Raw genomic sequence first — 18,765 nt, forward strand, 5'->3', positions numbered from 1 at the left:
TGTCTCCAGGTAGATAGTATCAGAATTGAATTGAAAAGAGGACACCCAGCTAGTGTCCTCTGCTGGACTGATTGATTGGCTGCTGGTTGGGAGAAATCTCCACAAACTTCTTCATGCCCAGAGGTCACAGAAGTCTTCTGTGTTGATTGTTGTTGAGTGAGAGCATAAGAAAAGCACTTTGGTTTTTATTCTTTCATTCACAGAAGTCCACACAGCGACTCAGAGAAGCAAAAGACAGGACTTTCCCAATATCACATCAATTGACTTCAGTCTTTCTATTCCTTGCTGCAAGATACTTCTACTAGAGAACAGAAGTCAATATCTAAAGAATGTCCAAAAATAAAAAGTCTTCTTTTAAAATGAGGTCTCGGTACCTCTTCAGAGAATCCGTCCCTTCACAGTTCACAGTTCATAGTTAGGCCTTATTGATCTAAAAAGAACTGAGTTCTTCCTGAGTTTATGGATTTATTATATTCCCAAGTTGCCTGCACCAGAATGTAAACTCCAAGAGGGCAGGGCTTTGTCTGTTCTGTTCACTGGTGCACCCCGAGCACCCACCACAGAGCTTGGCCCCCAGATGACGGTCAGAATAAATAAATGAATGAATGAATGAATGAAATGAAATCTGGCTGTCACTATAGGCAAACACTCAGGACTAACAATAGAAGGAACAAAAATAAGATCTGAAAAGGCCGTATGTTTATTACAATAAAAAATAATGTATTAAATGGGCATTTTGAGAAACTTCATTTTGTTTCTTTTTGTCCTGGTAATGAGGGCTAAGAAGATCCCAGATATTACCATCTTCCTGGCATCTCCAAACCTTTACTCATTAGGGTCAAACACCTGCCATTTAACTCATTCATTAATCCATACCTACTAGATATTTTATAATGATATTTTCAATATTAGAATCAAAGGTGCTTAGCCAGGTGTGGTGGGCATGCTTCTAGTCCCAGCTACTTGATCAGCTGAGGTGGGAGGATCACTTGATTTCATGAGCGAGGCTGCAGTGAGCTATAATTATGCCACTGTACTCCAGCCTGGGTGACCCTGTCTCTAAAAAAAGAAAAAGAAGAAGAAAAAGGATGAAATGTGCCAGAGGTGTCAGCCAGTAGAAAGTGAAGCAATGGACTAGTATGAGATAATCCACATCATAAATAGTAAATTTTGACTGTCGTGTGTAGGCTGGGTCTAGCCACTGGGATCTTGAGATGCTACTAGTATTGATGTTCTTTTCCATGTGTTCCAAAACAGTGAAAATTCATACATGTTGCCTGTTCTCCCTCCAGTAGTGACTGTAAAACTTTAATTTGACTTAATTCAAAACAATGTAAGTTATTGAGCATGTACTCAACAAATTATTCTGCTAGGCATTTTAGGAAGAGATATATGACAAGGGCTGAGTTCTGATCAATGTTGGCTGTTTGATGCATTGCCTGTCTGGCACATTGCCTGCAAGATGCCTGTAGCAGGAAATTTTTTATCTTACAGTCGTGGGGCTGGAAGGATAGGGAAGGAGCTTTTTCTGTTGGATTAAAAAGGAGATACTCAAAGTTGAGTTAATAGAGGACAAAGATGTCAAACCTGAAAAAGAGTTTAATGGGAATGAAGAGGCTTCCAATGACCTGAATGGTAAGCAGTTTCAATCCAGAGAAAAATACATTTGAAAAAACAACAAAGTTATGAATACAGTGGTTTTTAACAAGGTACAAGGAACTTCATGATAGTTTTGTTAACATTGCTTCTTAAACATAACTTTCAATGGACAATGTTGATTTTATGTAAGATCAAGACAAGAGGAAAAGGAAGATTATAGAATTTCCAGATGAAGATAAATGTCAAAGGAAGATGAAGCTTCATAGAGATAAAGACAACAAACAAGTCATGGGAAGGCCCCAGTGAGAGCTGACTCAGCGAGGGAGACTGCACACATGAGGAAGTGATAATTGAGTGTTCCGCATCCAGCAGGAAAGAACCTAGAAAAAGAGGAGAAAAAAAGGAAATGTATCATAAAATCTCAAGAAATTGTCTAACCCAAGAACCCAAGACAAATTTTGACAGCTTTGTTGGCTTAAGTTTCTAGCATTATTTTTATTGGTTGAATTAGGTACAAGTAGCTCCATGGGTAGCAAAAGCCCACAGGTGATAGAGACAATTTCTGCAAAGCAAACACACTGTATCTTGTGGATGGTATAACAGACACCTGCCACGTGTCTGTTGTTGGATACAACCCTACAGGAGGCCTGATTCATTTCTAGCAGCACGAGACCAGTGTATTAATCACAATGCTTTTGGCTGCAGGTAATAGGAAAATCAAATAAAGCAGCTTCGACAATAAGCAAAAAGTGTATTACCTCCCATGGCAGTAGGACAGGAGATGGTAAGGGCTGGGTGGGGTGGCCTGAGGTTCTGGGATCAGTGAGTTCAGCTGCTTAATGTTGTCAGGATGACCTAGATCTTTCCACCTATCAGGTCTGCCATCCTCATCACATGCAGTAGCACCCCTCATCTTCACAAGCTTGCATTAGCAGCTCCAGGCATTACATCTTCACATAATACCAAAAGCCAGAAAAGCAGAAGGCGGGTAATCTTTCTGAATCCCTGCCCCCTAGCTCTTTTTAAAAATTAGAATACCTGGTTACTGGAGAAAAATCATAATGAAAACTGCAATTGCTTATTTCACAACTTACAAAATAATGATTCGATATACAAAATGAATTTCTTTCTTTTTTTTTTTTTTTTAGAGTTGAGGTCACAGTATGTTACCCAGGCTGGTCTAGAACTCCTGGACTCAAGCAGTCCTCCCACCTCGGCCTTACGAAGTGTTGGGATTACAGGCGTGAGCCACCATGCCCGGCCATAAAATGAATTTCATTATATAAGTACAAACAATATAAAAATCCTCTGGATATATCATATATATGCCATTGAGAGAAACTCACATTCCTTAAATCTGCTGCTGCATGTTTTACATTCGACATTTTGGATCTATTTACCGAGAAGACCACATTTTTAACTATATGTTGGTTTTTGCTTACAGTTGCAATCTATCAGAAGCTGTATTTATACAATTAGAGCCTAGTTAAACCTGAGGTGAAAACAAAAGTCAAGCCGTTTCTTACTCCTAGGCTGTTGGAATAGCATTTTTTGTGATAGGAATGGCCCTTCTAATGCTTCACTACACCATCTAATCAAATCTATCATCATGGTGAATTAGACCCAGTCCATCTTTCAGTCTGGTCTGCTCTGGGCCTGAACATATAGACATAAAACAGTACGAATTTATTAATATAGCATTTTCCCACATCCTAACCCCATAAACCACTTCAAAAGAGAAAATTTCATTTTCACATTTTACTTCTTAAGGAGGCCTCACTACCACACAGGCCTTGGCCGTGAAAGAATACGTTCCTAGGTGATGGATCAAGTTAATGTGAAGCTTAGCAAAAAATCAATTATTCAGGATAGTAATTACAAATTCTCCCAAATATTATGCCTGTAGGAAACTATTTTGCTTCTTTAAATAGCTGAAGGCTTGCAAAAATATTTATCTTCTTGCATTTTTTTGGAATGTTTGGTAACTGACAATTTTTACCAATATCTCCCTTTTCTTAGCCCTTAATAGACTCAGTCCATTCCATCTAGTAAAAACAAAAATTTGATCAGATTATTAAATCTTGAAAGCCTTCTCATTTTTACTATATAAGGGGGTAAGTTTCATATTCATATTCTTTTACAAATGTGGTACAAATGCTATGGATAATATAAGGAAATATTGTCAAATATAGGTAATGAGTGTGTTTAACTTCACAAAACATATATCAAAAATGAACATGAAACTATAACAGTATTTAAGAATATTTTCTCCCAAATTGTGCTAGCATTTTTGACTAGTTTAGTAATATCAACTGCCAAAAAATAGATTCAAAGCAGCCTGGGGAAAACAGCCTAAGGATAAAAACGGCTTGATACTTTCATCTCAAGTTTAACGGGGCTCTAATTGTATAGCATGGCTTCTGATGGATTGCAACTAGTTCCTTCCTCTAAATCCATCTTCCCACCAGCAATTTTCTTCCTCTCTCATTCCCCACTTGAGGTGATGTATGTAAGTACTTGGTCTGAGGTTGCCCAGGAGGTCATCTTCGCAGTTTGGGAGGCAGCATCAGGAGAAGGCACAGCTGATCAGGATAATTGTGGGCACCCATCTGAAGCTATAGGTCCAGTTATAGATGTGACAGCAGGCTTGGCATGAAGGCTGAAGGTCTGGGTGAACTTCACGGGTGTATTACCAGAAGGATGATCGGAACACAGCAACCAGAGTGAGAGGCTCCAGTCACTCCTACGAAGACAAGCACTTGGGATCCATAGAGGGCAAAGAAGCAGAGGATAGAACAGATCTTGAGGGTGATAGAGCCACAGAGGAACATAGCAGCCACTCTTCCCCCATGAGACCCTGGCGGCCACCCTCGTGGGAGCGTCTCCACTCCGGCAAGGACATGCAGATGTGGTCACTCCCCTGCAACCAGCCCCTGCCAGCCAGTGTGATGATGATGTCAAAGGCCATGGCGCAGAAGAGGAGCCCCACCAGGCCCTGGTCCATAATCGCCTTGGGTGGCAGCAGAGAGCCGGGTGAAGCCCCTTTGTAAAGAGAACCTGAGCAGAAGCTTCCAGACCCTCACATCTTATTTAAAAAATGTTTTAATTTTTTTTTTTAAGTTTCACTCTGTTGCCCAGACTGGAGTGCAGTGGCATGATCTCAGTTCAAGGCAATCTCCGCCTCCCGGGTTCAAGTGATTCTCCCACCTCAGCCTCCTGAGTAACTGGGATTTCAGGCACCTGCCACCACGCCTGACTAATTTTTGTATTTTTTGTAGAAACGGGGTTTCACCATGTTGGCCAGGCTGGTCTCAAACTCCTGGCCTCAAGTGATCTGCCTGCCTCAGCCTCCCAAAGTGCTGGGATTACAGGCGTGAGCCACCGCACCCAGCCCAGACCTTCACACCTTATATTGGCAAGAATCCTATCAAATGCCATTTCCAAACCAATCAGTGACAGGAGGAATCAAATTCCCGACTGGTTTAGATTAATCAAGATGTATCCCCATGTGGCTGGGAAGGCTCAGCCTCCCCTAAAGGAGGCTGAATAAAATAAAATCAGGATTTTGTGAGAAAAGAAGCAGAGTCAGGGAGAACAGCTGTTGTGCAGGCAATCAACAGTGTCTGCCATAACCCCCCTCTCTTAATTTGCACACGGTAATATTCACTCTTTGTGGTATATATGGCTCTAGGGTTTTGACAAATTCATAGAGTTGTGTGACCACCACCACTACAATCAAGACAGAGGAAGGTATAGGATGAAAGAGAGTGGACAGGTTTATGCTCAACCAGCATGGATTTACTATTGTGGTTGAAACAAGTAAGAGGGAGGGCAGAGTCATGGTTCTTACACATTTGTATGAACAAACTTCCAGGAGGGTTAGCAGGCAATGCCTAAGTCTGATATAGGGAGCTAGGGACATCATATTATCAGGGTTTGAAGGGAGAGGTGCCCACTCTGGAGCTGTGGTCTGCTGTGTCCTTATGACTATCTGTGGCTCCTAGGACCCCTCCTTGCTCAGGTGACCATTCCAGAAGCCCATCTCTGGTTGCTGTGCGGTGGTTACCCTGATGGCTTCTTTTGATCCCCTGGGCTCACATTCCTTGCTTTATTCTGCCCATCCTTCTTGCTGACCCTCAGCTAGTCAGCCTGGGGGTATTCAAGTCTTCTGTCCAGATTTAGGACATGTTCCTATTCCAAAGAGGAAGGCTGAGTTTGCAGACAGCCTTATTCCAGGCAGGACTGGCTGGCTTCAGGATGGTGTGGTGGGAGCTTGGGTGGCCTTTTGATCATTATTATGGCAGGTGGATGGTGCTGATGAACAGATATGGTCACTGTGTTTGAACACAACAGACTGCTTGGACACAATAAAGAATCTAGTAAAATAAGATAATAATTATAATAAGGACAGCAAACACAGTTAGCTAACATTTACAAACCAAAAAGACAGTCCAGTGAGAGCAGCTTTTGAGCCCTGTTCCACAATACTACAGTGTTTAGAGTCCAATGAATGGGCCCAACTGTGGCTAAAACAACCGTCATCTAACTCGAGTTGCTTTCTTCCAGGGAGCTGGCGCTAATGCTTGTCTTTACTGCCCAGGGCCACGGCTTGTTCGTAGAGTGCCTTTGTGCAAAGTGGAAAAAGTCTCCCCACTCCTCACGATGCTTTATTTCCATCTCTTGGGAAATTGTTATAATATGCTGTAAAATTGTAATAATCAATATCTAGATCCTTGAGGCATAAACTTTGAATGGTGCTTCTTAGGGTTGTACAGTGTGCAACCAGCACAGCTGTAAACATAGCCTCAGGACCCAGTTGTTTTGAGGATGAGAATAAGCCCCATTGTCTCAGAAATGTAGCCAGTCTGGGTCAGTGGTTGGAGGATGCTTGGCAGCCTATTAATGTATTCAATCAACATTTACAGAGTGGTTACTATATTCTGGGCACAGTGTTAAGTGCTTTATGGCATTATCTCATTTAATCTTCACAAAATGACCATGAACAGGTATTATCTTTTTTTTGTTTTGTTTTGTTTTGTCTTTGAGATGGCATCTTGCTCTGTCGCCCAGGCTGGAGTGCAGTGGCGCAATCTCGGCTCACTGCAAGCTCCGCCTCCCAGGTTCACGCCATTCTCCTGCCTCAGCCTCCTCAGTAGCTGGGATTACAGGCGCCTGCCACCACACCCGGCTACTTTTTTGTATTTTTTAGTAGAGACGGGGTTGAACAGGTATTATCTTTATTCCTATTTTACAGTTGAGGAAGCCAAAGTTTAGAGAGCTTATTCGACTTGTCCCAATTCACAAGGTTTGTGAAAGAGCTGACCTAGAATCTTGATGGAGCTGATACTAAAGTGACCACTCTGCTTCCTGAATATATGCCTTGAATATACTATATAGATGTATATATAGTTTTTCACATATATCAATCCTGTTGGTATCAATGGTAATTTTTAGGGATATTCATATTATCGTATCTCTTTGTTTTCATATATATCTAATGGGTTTCTCAGGAAAAAAATCAAGCAGCAGCTCTGTGATACTTAAGGTGCTGCAGAAGATGATGATGCAAACACATTAAAGTCGCAAATATTGAGAAAAATATCTGTCTTTTCGAACCAAATGACTGAAGACCACACAAGTAACTGCTTCAGCAGTAGAGGTGAATTGCATGGTGCCTCTGCGTCACTTGCTTCAGTGGTGGGGACAGTGTGCTTTTGCTCAATTAAGAGGATCAGCCCTTCAAATTGCAAGCCTGTTGGCAACGATTCAAGCCTGAGAGCCTGAGCTTTCACAGCAATAATCCATAGGCTCTTTGGAGAGTGACACGGCAGCTTCCTCCAGAGCACATGTCAAAGAGGAACCTGGTGGCCAAAGACCATGTTGTTCTTTCTTTCTGGGGTTCTGTAGTCATGGGGGCATGGCTTTTGGCCCAATAAAACACTCCTGCTGAAATCCTGCTATCTTGCCGCCTTCTTCAAGGAAGCTGATTAAAGCGAATGAAGAATGAAAAATTTTGCCCAACAGCTTTTTTTCGGTTTTCTTACTTGAAGGATTCTTAATTTAACTGATTTCCTTCCTAATTAGATTTAGCAATTAGGGCTGCCCGTTAACCTAGGGGTTTCCTGTACGAATCTTAGCCCCCATCATGTCTGCCCGGCTTGCAGCACCACAGCTGTGTAACTGGCAGTTAAATCCATGTCTTCTGTTCAAAGCAGAGGAGATGTACATAGCCAAACCCAGGTGGCCGGCTCTTCAATCCATTCAGATTCAAGAAGCACGTGCAAAGCACTTTGCCAGCCACTCTGGGGTGATGGGGAGATGAGCAAGACAGTCTGGGATCTCTAGGCTCCTATGAGTCATTCATCTATTGAGCCTCTACTATCTGCTAGGCAATGTTCTAGGCATTGGGGATGCAGTAATAAACAAAACATAGAAAATTTTTGTACTTTCTGGAAGAGGAGACAGACAATAAAAAATACATAAGTAAATGTATAGTATGCCAGATAATGATAAATGCTATGAAGGAACTATTGTAATCCAGGCATATGCATGAAACACACATACACACCTCTGATGGTATGTGTTGGTGCAAAGTGCCATGGTATTACAAGGGAGGAAGAAATTGATTTTGGATGGAAGAATTTGGCAAGTAGTGAGATTTAAGCTGGCCCCTGAAGAAAGTTTAGGTCAGGTGAATATCGCTGCTGTGAAGGGAAGCAAGGGAAAAGCGCTCCCTAAGCATCTGAAACATTTCAGCAATGGTCCAGGTGTGAGGAGAGAGGGGGATGCAAAGAACATTCAGGGAGCTGAGTAGCTGATGCCAGCCTCAACAGTGGGTGGGATGGCAGGTGGGACAGGGACCTGAGATGGAAAGTTATGTAGATGTTAAGTGATGAAAGATTTTTACTGCCAGGCTGAGGAGTATGGGTTGAACTCTGCATGCAGTGGGGGAGTTACTGAGTGTTTTGCACAGGGAGTTCCCTGAGCAGATGTGTTTACAGATGCAAGACTGGCAGATGAAAGGCTTGTCCATATGCAGGAAGACACCTGGAATGATGCTGGCCCTTGTGGCTGGCACCTAGGGCATTGAGGCAAGGACAGTCTTTGGTTTTCATTAGGTAACAGGTGGCATTGTCATATTACTCAGATTATTCAAGATAACAAGCTACATCTGCTTTCCCTAGACATTTGCATTCAAATGTGATCATTCCTTTATTCCCAAGCCACGGATATTCAAGTTCTAGGACAGTAAACTGAGGCTCTGCCAGATAGACTTATCCTCTTTTTATAGCTGTAGTTGAGCAACTTGGGTGCCCCAAAGCTTTATGGATAACTTGTAAGTTATTTCTTGCATAAAGCCTCAGTAAGGCCTGCAGTAAGAGGTGCAGCTTGTGTTTTCCTTCTCTTGGCAAACTGCATAGAGATGGTCAGAGAAATTTTGGAAAGAAGTCCACCACCTTCACTCTCCTCCATTGAAATTTACCCTCATGGTTCATAAGTAATGCAGAGCCATAAAGAGAAGAGAAGCAGCAAATACATTCATTTCACATGTTTATTTTACCGTTGATAGGGACAGGAGGCTGAGAAATTCTAGGTAGAAGAAGGCAGGTCCCCGGTGAGGGCCCCACACTCAAGCCAAAAAGCCCAATACCGTGATTCAAAGTGAGAGTTCACATCTCTGTTTTCTGGCTGGAATGCTGCCTTTTCCAAAACCACCCATGGCCCACCCTGCCCCCAGTCTTGTGCCCGTAAAAACTGCAGGCTCAGCTGTCAGAGGGAGGAGAAGAAGCTGGATGTTGGAGAGAAGCAGCTTGACATCAGAGGGACAGGCTTGACTTCAAAGGGACGGCTTGACAGCATAGCTTCCCGCTCCATCCCCTTTTCAGCTTCCCTTCATCACTCTCATCAGCAATAAAATCCTTCACATTCACCACTCTTCAATTTGTTCATGCTACCTGATTTTTCTTGGACACCGAACAAGAGCTCAGTGCCACAGGTGCAGAAAACTAAAGGCTGTCACACTAACCTTCTGCCCTTGCTAGTGGAAAGCAACTATCTCATGCAAAAAGGCAGAGGGCCCACTGAGCTGTTTAATACTTAAGCTGTCCATGGACAGCAACACAGGTTCTCCCCAGTAGATGCTGCCACGGGGCCCACACGAAGTTTTGCTCCTACTGGTGCCTGAAAGCACTCACCCCAGTTCCTGCATCTACTCACCTGTGCATTCCCTCCCATGAGGGGCTGAGAGCAATGGGTTGGAGTGAGTGGAGTTCGCCCCTGCCGGTGCCGAAGCAGCAGGCTAACTCCAGAGCCTGCACTCCAGTTCCCACCTGCAAAGGGGTCAGGGAAATTTCCTGCTTCACTGTCATCTCCCCATAGACTTCCCCTTTGCTACCTCAGCCAACAAAGAAGGATACTTGGTTCACCTACATTCACAGAGAAGTATTTTTCATTCCCTTGTTCTTTCTCTTCTTCCACTTTGTCCTTCCTTTAGTCATTAGGTTTATTCCCCTGCCCCTCCCTTTTTTGCTGTTTATTGTGTCTGGAAGGGAGGAACACAGAAGCTTAAGTAGGGGGTTTTTGCCACATCTCCTGTATAATGAGATTCTTTCCTCAAAGCCTTGAGTGAAATATCCATTCCTCAGAAATGCTTTGTGGAGTTGGCTCTGGTCTTTTGGCCAGATTCCTGGTGGGTGTGGGCCTGGAACGGGAGCTGCCCTTGGGGGTCCGCTGCACAGCTGAAGGATGTGCATGAATTCTCTGCCTCCCCACTAAGGCCTGACTGGCCCACAGCTCTTGTTCTCTCCCCAGGGCTTAGTGGTGGAAATTCAAAGCTGGGAGGAGAAGGGCCCGCAAGGAGATGAGTCATAACATGGAAACTCTGAAACTGCGAAGGCTTGCCAGGACTGAAGTCCTTCAGTTGTTTTCTACAGTCCTTTCAGTGAGTCAAATAGAGCACTGGAGATCCCAGAATTGTTATCCCATTTGATTTTACCTGACTGCCTTCTCACGTTTATTTAAGGTGTTTTCCCCATAAAAATGCATGGTAATTAATATATACACATATATTGCTGTAAAATGGCTTCCTGGGCTGGGATGGGGCTGCGCAAAGGGGGAAGCCTAAGAGCCCTCACTAACGAAGACTGGTGCAATCAAAGGTTGTACCCTCAAACTCCAGGGCATTAGTGGAGAAGGTTTGGGCTGTTAGTCACACTCCTTAAAAGCAAAGCAAAACAAAAACAAAGAGAACAAGCGTACTGGCCATTTCATCCCTTCGGATGGTCTGTGGTAAGGTAAACCTTTTGGAGCATCCCGGGCCATGTGTAAGGCTGCCCCTCAGAAGCAGTGCTGTGGGTGGGTTAGGGGGGAACACTTGGAGCCCTGCGTGTGACTCCTGGCTCTCCTCTTTCCAGCTCTGTGACCTTGAGCAAGTCACTCCAGCTCTCTGTGCCCGAGGTCCTCATCTGTAAAATGAGGCCAAGGAGAATCTCTTCTTCACAGGCATGTTGTGAGAATGAAATGAACCAATTCCCATCAAGCCTTTAGAACCAGCCGCTCAGGGACTCCACCAAAGATCCTCAAGTACAGTATGTAAATTTAGGTTAAATACCAGAGGGGAGAGGGGAGGCATGGCTTCTTCTTAAAAGGAGAAAGATGGCATGTTCCTGTAGTCGTAGCTATTCGAGAGGCTGAGGTCTGGGAGTTTGAGGCCAGCCCGGACAACAGAGCAAGACTCCTCCATCTCCTTAAAAAAAAGAAAAATTAATTTTTTTTAAAAAGAGAAAGAGCTTTCAAACATAGAGGTGATATGAAGAGGGAAAAGCTCTTTAGCATCTATTACTGAAGAAGAGGTGGGGCTCATGGCTCCCACAGACAAAAGCATAGGGGTATGGCTTACCCTTTGTCCTGCAGTGAGGGAGGAGAAGAGAGGGTGCTGGGAGGGATTTATAAGCTGCTTTAATAGTTTCCTTTTCTAGTATAATTGTTCATTTGTGTAAGTTACACTTGCATTTAGAAGAGCCTATATAATATCTAAAGACCAGGAAAGTCATGGCTATACATTTGTAGGGACTTCGGCTTGAACAGGTAACCTGAGTGCCATTTCAGAACGTGCTGCCTGAGTCTAGGGGTGTCGTGCCTCATGTGTAGGGATGACCTTTTGAGAAGCTTAGACACAGCAGCTTTGCCTGGCTCACGCGCCCTCTCCCCTAACTCTTGCACACACACTCTCCTGGCCCGCATCAGCAGCAGCCTCCAGTGTTGAACACAAAGGACTTTTGTTGTGTGTAATTATTTATAAAGCTGGCCCATTTCCATTATGAATAATCATGATAGTGGGGATGAAGGAGAAAGGTAACTCCACATTTGAAACTACTACAAGGCTATGATTCATTTTTCATCTCTTGATTAAGAAGCCTATCTCAGATAATTTGCAGCAAAGTTTTACCCTGGAGCAAGTTTCCTCAGTCATGTTAAATTCATGGGGAAAGTCCTCCTAGGATTTAGAATTGAAAAATAGCTTTAATAACGGAAACGCTGATGTAAAGAGCAGGGAAAGGCAGCATGTTCTAACCATTTAGGGAAAAAATGGGTAAGATGTTACTAATAAGCTGTGCTATATTTTTATCCTACCGTTTTCTTCATCTGAAGGAATGTGGAGACGAGCTTTTAAATTCTAAATGATTACCTGACAGCTCCCATCTCTAGGGCACATTACAAGCAATGGTTTTATTTTGCTATTACCTTTACTAAAAACTCAGAGGACACACGCTCGCCAGAGCCCAGGCTAGGAAGTAAGATCTATGGACAAGAGAAAAGAGTGCAGTGAACAGAACTGAGGAACCCAACACTTCTTGATTCCCTTTTATGATCTTTGTGGACACTGACCTTATCAGTAGGGCTGGGAGTAGGGGTTACCAGGGCTTCTAGCACCTTCCTGGATAAGATCCCAACCTAACTTCCCAGCCCCATCTCCCATTATTTCATCCTAACCCATCCAACCACATACCCTGTATTTCAGTCATGCCAAACTGCCCACTGGTCCCCAAATATGCTACATTTTTGAACTGGCTCCTTCCACCCACCTTCCCTACCTGGCAAGCTCTGGTTCACCTTCCAAGACTCCTCTCCAATGCAACTTTCCTCCAGGAAACCTTCCAGCCTGAAGCAAAGTGAGTGGCATCTTCTGCTCTTCCATAGCACCTGATACTTGCTTTGATTGTAGAACTTAGTAGAGTGGAATTATTAGTTTACAGCCTCAACTGCCCTTGGAATCCCAGAGCAGGCAAGAACTACATCTCAGATACCTGTACCATGCAGCCCAGGGTTTCTCAACAGCAGCCAATCTGACGTTTTGGGCTGGAAATGTCAATATTCTTTGCTGTGGGGGGTGTTATACTGTACATTGTAGGTTTGGCAGCATTTGGGCCCTCTACCCACTAAATGCCAGTAGTCACCTACCCGCATTGTGACCCTCGAAGAACATCTCCAGACATTGCTAGTCATGTCTCTTCATGAACTGGCTCTACTTCTGTCCTCTCTCATACCCTTTGCTCCTCGCCTGTGGGCTCTTTTGCATTCTCATGCTTTCCCTTTCCATCAATCCAAATCCTGTGCTTACTTCAAGACAAAGAACAACTTACCCACTTTAAGAAGTCCTCCCCTATTCACTGGCATCCATTCATACAAGAATACTATATAATATGCATATATCTACATATTCGTTATTTTTGGTTTTAGAACTGCTTATCTTTTTGTTTCACATAGATACCTTCTTCTCAACTAGAAGAATCGCTCCTTGATAGAAAAAAGAGCTTATCCCTTTAAGTTTTTCTTGCCCTTAGAAATGAATAAGGGCAAGGATATGAATGAATAACAGATGTTTAGCTTTTGCTTAGTGTATTTTTTCTTTAAGCAACCGACAGGTCTGTTCAATCTGTATCATTTGTGTGGTCCTGACACAGTTTTGTTTTTAAGAGGCATAGGGCTAACTCTTTAATATCCTACAGTTTTTGAATAAACGAATTTCAAGAAGACTCTGCAGATACGAATAAAAGTAATCTGCAATGTGTTGGAATTTCTATGAGAAGACACTAAATGTAATAAGCAGTGAGAAAGACAAGAATGATTGTGTTTTTGTCTTAAATTCGGATTGTGCTTAAACTCCACTTACGTAACTTTCCCCATCGCTTGGTCAGACGCTATTAAAAACTTCAACCTTCCTAATTTATTCTTGGCTCTCTAAACACACAAACATCCCTTAGACCCTTCCTTCTTCAGGCACACATGCAAATGCAGTGACGTGTGCATGCCTTTTCTTTTCTTTCTTTTTTTCTTTTTTTTTTTTTGAGATGGAGTCTCACTCTGTCGCACACTCGAGTGCAGTGGCGCGATCTCGGCTCACTGCAAGCTCTGCCTCCCAGGTTCACACCAATCTCCTGCCTCAGCTTTCCGAGCACCTGGGACTACAGGCGCCCGCTACCATGCCTGTTTGATTTTTTTGTATTTTTTTAGTAGAGACAGGGTTTCACTGTGTTAGCCAATACGGTCTTGATCCCCTGACCTCGTGATCCACTCGCCTCGACCTCCCACGTCCCAAAGTGCTGGGATTACTGAGCCACCACTGTACTTTTTCTAATGCTTGGGCTTGGAAATTTCCCCATACTTCTGTTCTACAGGGCATACCTTTTTCCTCATGTTCTTGGAAGAGCTAATGCTTTTACCCATGTGTGCTCTCCTGTGGGGCTTCTGATCCTCAGTGTTCAACAGCACAGTTAAGGGGACACCTCCCCCCGTAACTTCCCAGCCTTGCATTCGAGCTCATCTTGTGACAAGATAAATATACGGTAAACATTCTGAAATGGGGTACAATGGGAATAACTCTTTCGTTTCATCACTGATTCTTGAAACCCTTAATAAAAAGACCGGAGAATGCTTTTGTTCAAGTCTCATAAATTTTATCTTTGGCAGATCAGCCTGTTCAGTCTTCAGTTTCTCTAGTGTTCCAAAGATCCAAGCTCTTCATTTATTCCTCTCTTGTCCCCTTAGCTAAATCTTCATTCATCCTCTTCTTGAACTCCTGGTCTTAAGTAATCCTCTCACCTCCCGGCCTCCTAGCAGCTGGGAGTACAAGCACGCACCACTGCAACACATAGGAGTAGGCCCTGGGCCTGTATCACCTATCCAGAACCTCCCATTTAAAACACAAAATCAAAACACTTCTCGTGGCCCTCCCTTCTCCTATGGTACCATCGTGTTCAGAATTGGTGGGTTCTTGGTCTCACTAACTTCAATGAAGTCACAGACCCTGACGGTGAGTGCTGTAGTTAAGTTAGCATGTCCAGAGTTTGTTCCTTCTGATCTTTGGACATGTTTGGAGTTTTTTCCTTCTGGTGAGTTCATGGTTTCGCTGGCTCAGAAGTGAAGCTACAGACCTTCGCAAGAAGTGTTACAGCTCATAAAGGAAACGCAAACCTAAAACTGACCAGCAGCAAAATTCATTGCAAACAACAAAAAACAAAGTTCCCCCACACTACACAAAGGGCCTAGAACAAATTGTCACTGCTGGCTCCCGCTATCTGGCCCCACCCACATCCTGCTGATGGCTCCATTTTAGGGAGAGCTGATTGGTCTGTTTTACAGAGAGCTGATTGGTCCGTTTTGACAGGTTGCTGATTGGTGTGTTTACAATCCCTGAGCTAGACACAAAAGTTCTCCAAGTCCCCACAGAGCACTGATTGGTGCATTTTCAAACCTTGAGCTAGACACAGGGTGCTGATTGGTGTGTTTACAAACCTTGAGCTAGACACAGAATGTGGACTGGGGTATTTACAATCCCTTAGCTAGACATAAAGATTCACCAAGTCCCCACCAGATTAGCTAGACACAGGGTGCTGATTGGTGTATTTACAAACCTTGAGCTACACTCAGAGTGCTGATTGGTGTATTTACAATCCCTTAGCTATACATAAAGATTCTCCAAGTCCCCACTAGACTCACGAGCCCAGCTGGCTCCACCTAGTGTATCCCGCACCGGGGCCGCAGGTGGAGCTGCTTGCCAGTTCTACCTTGCGCCCACACTGTTCAGCCCTTGGGCAGTCGATGGGACCAGGCGCTGCGGAGCTGCGGAGCAGCTGCAGAGACGGGCGGCGCTCGTCTCAGGGAGGCTCCGGCCGCGCAGGAGCCCACGGTTGCGGGGAGACTCAGACATGGCGGGCTACAAGTCCTTAGCCCTGCCCCGAAGGCAGGCAGCTGAGGCCTGGCGAGAGTTCGAGCGCAGCGCCGGCGGGCCGGCACTGCTGGGGGACCCGGCACACCCTCCGCAGATGCTGGCCCGGCCCGCCGAGCCCACGCCCACCCGGAACTCCAGCGCCGCGCGCAGCCCCAGTTCCCGCCCGCGCCTCTTCCTCCACACCTCCCCACAAGCTGAGGGAGCCGGCTCCGATCTCAGCCAGCCCAGAGAGGGGCTGTCACAGTGCAGCGGCGGCCTGAAGGGCCCCTCAAGCGTGGTGAGACTGGGCGCCAAGGCCAAGGAGAGCGAGGGAGGGCTGTGAGGGCTGCCAGCAAGCTGTCACGTCTCACCATCTCCTTGACTTACCACTTCAGCATTCTCACCTCACATTTGTATTCAGCTCACTACAATCTGGTAACCTTGTAGTATCCTCTCACTTCTGAAAATGCAGCCACTCTTTCTTAACGCCTGACACTTCCTCATACTGCCACGTTATGGCTTTCTTCGTACTTCCCCTCGACCCTGCAGCAGTCCGAACACAGCTGACCGCCTGTTTGCAGCTGTCTCCTGGCTTAGCTTTCTGACCCTCGTTATCTCTATCCTGTTGCCACTTATTTCTGAAATACCTTCATAGTCTCACTGTTCACTTTAGATGTGGGTCCTTTCAGGGATGCACACTCAACTCCATTCTTTCCCCCTTTTCACACTCCTATAGATGACTTCTAAGTTGTCATGTCTTCTAATATCAATGAAATGTAATGGCCACCAAATGTTTCTCTTTATCTTCATCATCTTCTGCAAGTTCCAACCCAAGCTTTCAACTGCCTTCAGGTTTGCCCATCACCGAGCATCTCAAATGCGTGGCCAAACCCTGTTGTAATTTCCTTTCTACCTTTAGGACTTGCTCCTTTTTTTGTCCCTCCATTAAAGACTATCTATTCCAAGCCAGAAACAAGATTTTCACATGACTTGTCTCTCTCAGTAATGCTGACCATATTTCTAAAGTGCTTTGATTCTGTCTCATTCTTTTCATGTTGACAGATGGTCAAAATTGAGTTCTCTGCCACTGTTCTCTTCCTGCTCTTGGACCTCTTCTCTGCAAGAACCAGATCTGATTGCCACTCCTGTCCCAAAAGTTCTTTGTTCTGAAGGCAGTGGAGAACCATGTCCACGTTAAACCTGGAATTCAAGATTCCCCACCACTGTGACTCTACATCACATGTTCCTTCAGAGCCCTATTTCTTACCACTTCACTGACATGCAGGGGGTGGGCCAGCCCCAGCAGACTGCACTCCAGCCCTGGCATGGGCTATGCGCTTCCTTTTTCCAACTAGAATGTCAAGGCTCTGCTCAGGATCTTTTGTGAAGCACCTTTACCGTTGGCTCCTAAGCACAATGAATCCCTGCCTCCAGTGCCTCCACTGTTACTTCCCTTCTAGTTCTATGATGCCACCATGTAATATAGTGGTTTTCATGTTAGTCACTGAGCTTAAGGCGTCCATATGGTCTAATGAGGTGAACAATATGTAATCTTATCTGTCGCCCTGTCATCCATCCATCCCCCCATCAACCTGGTTAGCATTTTGAGACTGGTGTACCTAAGAGTCCCTCTGATGGTAATATTCTTGGATTCTGAATATTATCTAACTTCTGTGCGAGACAAAATACATGTTACAGGCTAAGTACATGATACAGGCATCCAGGATCATTTATGTCTTGATGACTGTTAAATTTCCAGGGCTCAATAACTTAGTAGGTTTCAATAAATGTGTTGAATGAACAAATGAGCTAATTCCTAGAAATTGATGGAAGATTGACTTAGGTACAGTAAAAACCAATCCCCCCGCCTCTAAAAAAATAAATTTACTTCCTCCAATTGCTATAGATAATGATCACTTATATATATTATGTACAATATTCTCTATTCCAAAATGTATTTCTGGAGAAATACAGATGAGCATGCACTGGCAAGCATAGAGCAGTTGGCCTAGCAGGAGTAGACGCCAGCAGTCCTGCAGGAATACAGTCCGAGCTTCTGTAGCCGGAGACCCTTACTGCTATGACCTAGGCCACTCCCCTGTCTTGAACAGGCCACACACCAGCAGCACCAGCTGGGTTGTTAATTGTTAACTTCCAACTTTGCCACTTCCTTCCTTCTCCAATAGCTTCCAGTACTTTTCCTAATTTTTTCTTTTCATCTGCTTATGTTCATGACCCCATTTTCCCCTACATTCCAATCCAACTACCCAAAAACATAAATAAGAGAATGACTAGGTGAAGTGATCTCCATTAGAAACAATACCACAAATATTTTCAAATTTTCTTGAAAAAAAGAAAAAAAAGACTATACTCTCAAGGATCATTCCTATAGTTTGTTACTAGAGAAGTTTCTATGAATTTGTAGAGCACTGAAATTATTTAAAAAAAAATTAAATTCCAGGTAGGAGCAAATTAGATACCAGTTGTGATGTTACCCCTTGCTTATTTCTTTGAAATGAAATAAACCTGGCTTAAATGACAATACACACATCCATGTTTGCTTTAAAGTCTTTATTATCCTGAATATAAAAGACAGAGTCCTCTAGGATATAACAGAGTTCTTTACGTGGAAACATTATTTTTTTTACAAGTGAAAAAATAAATACCTCTTGGAATAAAGGCTTATATGCTAATATGTGCCATAAAAAAGTAGAGTTTTAATATTTGACAAAATGTGCAAAGAAATAAATGCATAAACACATTACTGCTACATTAAGGCAATATGAAAAGTATACTCAGAATCTCAGTAAAGTGACAGTGTAGGTTTCTAGCTTTACCTTAGCTAGTATTGCACCCGATAAGGTCATCTAGGTCTCCCGACATCCCAGAAAACCTACCAGCTGACCAGCTTCCAAAATGCCCAAGTGGGAGTGGAAAACACGTTTAAGAATACAGAA

The 18,765-nt window shown here is 43.9% G+C and overlaps 1 pseudogene; it reads left to right on the forward strand.

Annotated features, from left to right (window-relative positions):
• The first annotated feature begins 18,169 nt into the window (after positions 1-18,169).
• On the forward strand, positions 18,170-18,251 carry LOC129473907 (uncharacterized; annotated as a pseudogene).
• The last annotated feature ends 514 nt before the right edge of the window (positions 18,252-18,765 follow it).

This window comes from Symphalangus syndactylus, chromosome 23 (assembly GCF_028878055.3).
Source record: "Symphalangus syndactylus isolate Jambi chromosome 23, NHGRI_mSymSyn1-v2.1_pri, whole genome shotgun sequence".
NCBI classification, from domain to species: domain Eukaryota; kingdom Metazoa; phylum Chordata; class Mammalia; order Primates; family Hylobatidae; genus Symphalangus; species Symphalangus syndactylus.